We start from the raw sequence: 7,469 nt of genomic DNA on the forward strand, positions 1-7,469 counted from the left end.
AATATGAAGATAATCTGGTGTTGAATACGACATTGCTCATCCATATTAAAGAGTTATGGACGCTTTCATATGACGTTGTTCATTCTCTCTAAGGACGTCGGGTCAATCTGAATAATTTAAAGATAACATGATTCATTCGTGTTGAGGAAGTCTGATTATCTAAGGATGACACTGCTCCTTCACATTGAGGAGATATGGTCGATGGACAATATCGTTCCTTCCTGTTGAGGACGTCTAGACGTATTTGGATAATTTGGAGACAACACAGTTATTTTGTGTTAAGGAAGTCTAATTGTCTGAGGATGACACTGCTATTTTGCGTTGAGGAGATCTGGTCGGTGGATGACATTGTTAATTTTTGTTGAGGACATCTAGTCATATTTAGAGATAACATTGTTCCTTCGTGTTGAGGAAGTCTGGTTTTTTGGATGACAGTGCTCCTTCACGTTGAGGAAATCTGGTCGGATTTGGATAATGGAGACAACATTCTTTTGCGTTGAGAGTCTGATTGTCTAAAGATAATTTGGTTGTGAAAACGATAGTGCTCCTACGTGATGAAGAGATCGGGTCACTCTGGCTGATTTTTTCAATGTCAAATCTGATAAAGACATTGCTCTCTCGTGTTGAGGAGATCTAGTTGTCACCAATCATTTATTTCCTGAAAGATATATAAAAATGATGCATTTATGAATGACTATCTTGGATGTTTTTATGAATGCCAAGATGAAGTTTATTTCATGTATTTGATTTGATTTTTATTTTGATAAAAATGACTTTTTGAATTTGTCCTCATGATATGAGAAAATGATATTGAGGAAGGAAAATTAGATGATATCCTCGTGAGAGGAGAAAATAACCTTTAAGAAAAATGAAATACGGATTTAAGGGAAAATAGTAATAAGAAAGACTAGATTGATGTTCTTAGATGAACAATCTTGAGAAATATGAAACTAGTTTCTCAAAATTATAAAGGCATCCTTACGAGAGGGAAAAAACTTTTTTATTGCATGCGATGATGAATGTACGATGAAAATGTGCAAATTCATGTGACGTATATGTTTATGTTAATGTATGTTTTCTTGATCTATGATGGAAATGGTTGCATGAGCAAATTTCATTTTCTTACCGATTCAGTTATATTTATTTTTCCATCAGATTGTACTCTTACAATTCTTGACTCGTGTCAATTACTTATTGCCCCAGTAAATTTTGCCCCTGATAAAAATTGGCTTTCTCTGTTTGAACTTGTGTATAAATCCAATAGAGCTTTCATCCCACAACAAAAACTAATAGAACATTTGTGTTCTTTGACTAGTTCTACAATACATCCATGCCAAGGATGGTAGTTAGAGTCATAGAGGCAATCAAAATCGAAATTGAAGGTGTTTGCTTAATTGCTAACATCGAATTCAACTCTCCAAGCTTTGCGTTAATTTTTTTTCAATGTTTTGTCACCCATTTAGCGAAAAGAAACTTCCCCGTTATCCACTTTTGATCTTGGTACAAATAGAACATGACCTCCCAATTGGGATTTAGAAACCCCTAATGAAGTCAATATTGGCTCAACTTCGTAACTACTGGTACGAGAAGCATTCATCATTTTTTGTGGCTTCAACATTACTGCATAATAAATCATCAACATGATACAACTCTATGTTGTGATGGTTGACAAAACAAGCATATATAGTAAGCTACACTATCTCTGCTTCACCATTTTCAATCTGACACCTTTCTGTCTTATTGAAAATAAATGTCTGCTCAATTCAATAATCTTGTATTCCTGGATGATATAGGCCTTCAATAATGCCCCAAAATTTATCATTTCTTGCAGTACTGATCTAGCATACTTTTGGGAGATATGTGCCAATTTTCAAGCTCTATTCCAGAGAGATTGTCTTGTTTGAAAATATGTTTCTTCTTCTTTTATTTTCAAAGGTGAGAATGTTTGATGAAAAAGTTTGAAAAATGTGCCCCTTAATTTGGGTTCACAATTAAGACAAATCATAAAACAAGAGTTCATTAGATATCAAGGAATCAAATGCTCTTTAATCCCTCAAACTCATAGCCCTTTAACAAGTGTCAAGATTAATGTTAATTTTGAGGTAGGGTTAAGTAAGGAAAGGATAAGGTGTCTCGGGTTGTTGTCTTTAGTCAAGATCTAGTATTCTCGTTTCTTTGATGTTCACTGATCTAATGGAGTAGCTTCTATGCCCATCTAGTGGAAGTGTTATCCATTTCTAGCTCTTATGAGCACATTCGGGTAGTGTGATGTCTTACCAAGGGATTTGTGAAATCACCTCCTATACAACAACTGCACGATCTTCATATTTGAGCCGCCTTTTTAGATTTTCAACTCGAATCCTCATTTGGTTTCAAGATGTTATTCAAAATTTTACATCTTGAACCCCCCTTTGTCATTTTTCTCTATCATGAATTAAATATTTTAGAAAACCTTTTGTAAATAAAATATTAATCCTGATGGACAGGATGAAATCTAAAGATAGTCTCTTATGTTTAGAAATTCATGTATGATTAGAAGGGAATTTTTAGGCACATAATGTAGGCTACGGTTCACGGTTACGAAAGAAAAGGATAATAGGCCAAACAAGTGTTTAAGGGTAATTGAACTAATTATCAATTCATTTTGATGCCTTCAATCTTGCCTTGCTCAATTTGAATATGCATGCAATGTATGCTATTTTCTTTTATATTCATTTGGTATTACATAATCTTCTATTGAGTTAGATCTTTGGAATGAATGTACTTGATTAACATTGTAGCTTGAGGTTCAATGAGTCCTTCATCTTGAAATACTTAATTTGTTCTTTTTCTTCTTTTTCATCTTCTTTTTTCTCTAGATTTTCTCTAGATTTTCTCTTTTCTATCTTGAATATGAATTTATTGGATGAGTTTAGGAATTCAATTTCTTTGAACACCTTCTTATCCTTTTTATTTCTTCCATTTGGAACTTCTTTCATTGTTCTCGACTGGATTTGATCTCCGCACTTTGTATTTGGTCTACTTCATGGTTCTTTGTTATTTCGCACTTTATTTCACAATGACATAAATTGATGGTCTTCACTCCTGCGAGTAGATTTTCTTCACCTTTGCCCCATAGTGTGGAGGGTAGGGGTGTAAACGAGCCGAGTCGAGCTCGACTCAAACTCGAAAACTTTAAACATAAGCTCGACTCGACTCGAAAACTCGCGAGCCTAAAATTTTCAAGCTCGACTCAAACTCGAAAGATAATATTGAAACTCGAATCGAACTCAAAAATAATTCAAGAGTTCGACTGAAGCTCGAGACTCGAGTTCGACTAGAGCTCGAGACTCGAGCTCGACTGAAGCTCGATTTTGAGCTCGATTGAAGCTCGATTGTGAGCTCGATTCAAGCTCGATTGTGAGCTCGATTGTGAGCTCGATTCAAGCTTGACTCGAGGATGGGTTAATATTCTTTTGTTGAAACCCATCATCTTTTATACATTCGACTTAGCCCTTATTCCCCAAGAACTACCGATGTGGAATATCAACTCACATAGGACAGTGTATTTCAAACATATATATTTCAGCATTTTGTATGGCAACAACAACAATAGCAAATCTCTGGAGCTCTCCACCTGATAAATCCCCAACATTACGGTCTATTACCTGATTCAGTTCAAGATTGGCACAGAACTCTCCACCATTGTTTTTGGTTCAACTTTCAGCTCTTTCACTGGATTTTTTGTATGGGTTGAGAGCCTAAATTGGTTACCCTCTTTTATACTGCATAGCTGACTCCGCCAGGATCTGTTTCTCATGCGACAGGGAAGTTCACTCTGCTAACCAACTATTTACCAAGCACTCTCGCTCACACACAGCTCTGTGACGCCTGCGACCACTCGTCTGCTTCCGTCTTCTGTGAAACCGAGCAGTCTGTTTTCTGCTCCAACTGTGATTGGAAAAACCACAAGTTACCCTCCTCCTCCTTGCACAATAGGAGGCCTATAGAAGTCTTCACCGGGTGCCCTTCCGTGAGTGAGCCGCTGAGCTTTATTGGGATCGAAGATTTGGGTGATAAACCTCCCTTTTCGTGTGAAGTCAAACTTGGCTGTGGAGATGGTGCTGAAGATTGTGATGGGTTGTTGGATTTGTCTAATTGGGGATCTCCTGTGATTTCTGGCTTTGACGGGTTGATTCTTTCCAGTGATTTTGATCATGGGTTTAAGCCTACGGATGTCCCTCCTCTACCAAAGGTTTAGTATCAAGTTAACCTTTTCAATCTTTTGCATTTCTTATGCGTCTATGTTGGCTGGCTCCTTGGAAAATATGAGAAAGAAGTTAAAAGATTGCTCTTTTTATGAGTTTTATGCTGGTGAAGAGTTATCAGTTTGTTTATGTATTCACTGAAATTTGGAATTTTGGGGTTCTTATCAAATTTTAGTTTGTTCTTTTGTTTTAGAAAATCATGTCACTGAGGTTTGCGGTGTTTTCTGTGACTTTAACAGAACAAGTGTTTGAGTTAGTACGGTAATTTAAATTTTAATGCTCAAGTTTAATAAGACAACTAGATTTTATTGAGGCTTTGTTGCATTTTTGGATGTGATTGTTTAAGAATTACTTGGATGAATTGTGTACCATTAACTGCAAATCTCTTAGCTTTTTGTGCATTGTGTTATCAATATATAACTGTTGTGAATCAACTGTCTTTGAATCAGAATCGTAATTCATCTGGTGGACAACATAAGGAAGAGATATTTCATCAGCTACATGATCTGGCAAAGTCAGAACCCAATCCAAGCTTTGAAAAGGCTAACGTTGAAGCCATTATTGGATTCCAGTCACTGATACCAGATGTTGATAATTTTCAGCCGGGAAGTGCGCAAATGAGTTGCAGAAATGATGATCATATTTCATTTCCTGCCTATAAGGTCTGCATTTTCTTTTCCTCTAGTGTTCACCTTGATATAGAACATTCTGAATATAGAGCCGAGGGTTATTATTATGATATTTCCATTGATTTACTGTAATATTCTTTCCCCTTTTTTCTGCAGACTCCTTTATCTCAATCAAGTTTGAAGAGAATGGCGTTTGTTCATGGAAAAAGGCGAAGTTTCAAAGGTTTCATTTGAGAATTGCAGCATATCGTGGAAGGGATGACTACTATATTAGAGTATAATAAATGTAATTCTTCTATGTAATGTGTTTATTATGTATAGAATTCGTCGTAATGTCGATCAAGTTTTAAGAAATAAAATATTATATGAAATGTATTTCAAGTATATTTTTTAAAATATTAATAATTTTGTAACAAAAGGAAATGTTCTTCTCCATAAAGGTTTTGAGTTTAAATAAATGTATTTGTAGAATGTGTGAGCATTGTTAATTGATTAAGAAAATTTTAAACATATATTACTTTATAACTATCCCAAATTCTACTTCCATTCTAAAACGCTTTAATTGTTTATAATTATATATATCATAATCCTATCATGTATTTACCTCGACTATTCATATTATTTAAACTCGTCATTTTTCATTAAAAAATTGGTGATTATATGTTATTGATGTTGTTGACTAAGGTATGATAAAATATGATCTCATCGTTTTAGTTGTATTTGTACATCAAATCTCCGTTTACATTATATCGTCGAGTCAGTTCTTGAAATATTATGTTGGTGAGTCAGTGCTTGAAAGCAATGACGGTGTCGATAGTCATCATTAAGATATGATAAAATCATATCTCATTCAGCAAGTTGTGTATATTTATTTTGCATATTGATATGTTTATGTATAAGTATGTGAATGATTTATTTAGGAGTCACATAACATCATTTTGCATAATTTGTATGTTACCTTCATGTGCATAACTTAACCCTATCACATAATCAAATTTAGGGTTTAAGGTTTAGGGTTCATTACAAATACATTAATTAATTGACTTGGTACCGATTTATGAGCTAAGTACAATATAGTATCTTTATATTAAATGCATTACAATATGGTTTAGTTATATTATAGAATTTTTAATATATTTTTAAAATTTTATAATTATCAATAATGTATTTTTAATATATTTTTAATAATGTAATTTTAAAAAATCTAAAATTATAATATAACATATTTTTGAGCTGCTCACGAGCTTTTCAAGTCGAATATCGAGTCGAATATCGAGTAGCTCATTTCGGCTTGTTAAGAACTCGAGTCGAGGTCAAGCTCAAGTTGAGTCCATTCGATCTGAGTATTTATCGAGCCTTGATCGAGTCGATCTCGAGTAGCTCGCGATCTGTCTCGTCTCATTTACAGCCCTAGTTGAGGGTGATATTTGGTTAGGGTTGAATTAGAAGAAAATATAATTCATGCTCAAATAGGGACAACACGGGATATATATTCTCTTCTTTTGTTAAGGGATAATGAAATAAAGTTGTTCATCATACTTGCAGAAGAGGTATCCCCAGAGGGATAGATATTCAGGATTAACTTTTATTCACTAGAAAATAATGTAACTAATGCATAGTAGAATTATTTCAAACCATTTCATTTATTTTTTTCTTCTTTCTTCTAGCATATCCCAATTGTTCAGGCTCATCCTCAGAAAATTGATTCAAGATGTTCCACATTGTTTCTTCTTGTAGGAAGGTTCACGCTCAAGTGAACATCTTGTACTCAATACCTTTAGGTTTTATTTGTAGAAAAATGTCAGTTTTGCATTTAAGAAGACGATAATGTGACTTTATTGGCTTAACGAAAGGTAAGGGTATGACTTTTTGTGTCTCGAAAAAGATAAAGGCAATATTTCCAAGTCTCAAAGAGAGGTAATGTCAAAATTTAGTCTTTTGATAGTGACCATGAATTATTCCAGGTAAAAAAAATTGAGTGATCTTATTTTTGGCTTTGGACTGGATAAGAAATGTCTAATCTTGCCATATGTTAAAAATCTATAATTATTGAAGAATTAAAAGAATCTGTAATTCAATCGATATTCAAAGAACTACAAGATTAAAACTTGTTTCATTGTTCATAGCCTTAGAAGGTAACACAAGTTCAATCATCAAACAATTTACAAAATATTTAAGCAAATATTAAAGGAAAAAAAAAACGAGTTCAAAAAAATAATGATGTTAATGCAAGTGCAAAAAAGCTTCATGATAGATGCAAAGATCTCTTCTTGATTATTATCAGAATGCCCCATCATTCATCGAACGTCCATACCCCCAAATCAATCAGATTATGGATATTTCGCTTTAATGCCCCACAATTCTTAGTAGAATGCCCTGAACTTCCTAATATGTTTGCATTCTTTGCAAATTCTTTTTCAATTCTTTCTTCAACTTTTCGAATTTTGCCTCCATTATGTCATGTGATTATGACAACTGTCATCGAATTATCCATGAATTATTCCCCACATTTTCATGAATGATGCATGTGAAAATGCTTAAATAAATAAAATACATATGTGAAATGCAAAGACGTAAATGCAGATACAAAAAA

At 33.9% G+C, this 7,469-nt stretch overlaps 1 pseudogene; it reads left to right on the top strand.

Moving 5' to 3' along the window:
* The first annotated feature begins 3,762 nt into the window (after window positions 1–3,762).
* Window positions 3,763–5,110, top strand: LOC120133386 (annotated as a pseudogene).
* The last annotated feature ends 2,359 nt before the right edge of the window (window positions 5,111–7,469 follow it).

This window comes from Hibiscus syriacus, unplaced genomic scaffold, assembly GCF_006381635.1.
Source record: "Hibiscus syriacus cultivar Baekdansim isolate YM2019G1 unplaced genomic scaffold, ASM638163v2 tig00110579_pilon, whole genome shotgun sequence".
Lineage (NCBI taxonomy): Eukaryota > Viridiplantae > Streptophyta > Magnoliopsida > Malvales > Malvaceae > Hibiscus > Hibiscus syriacus.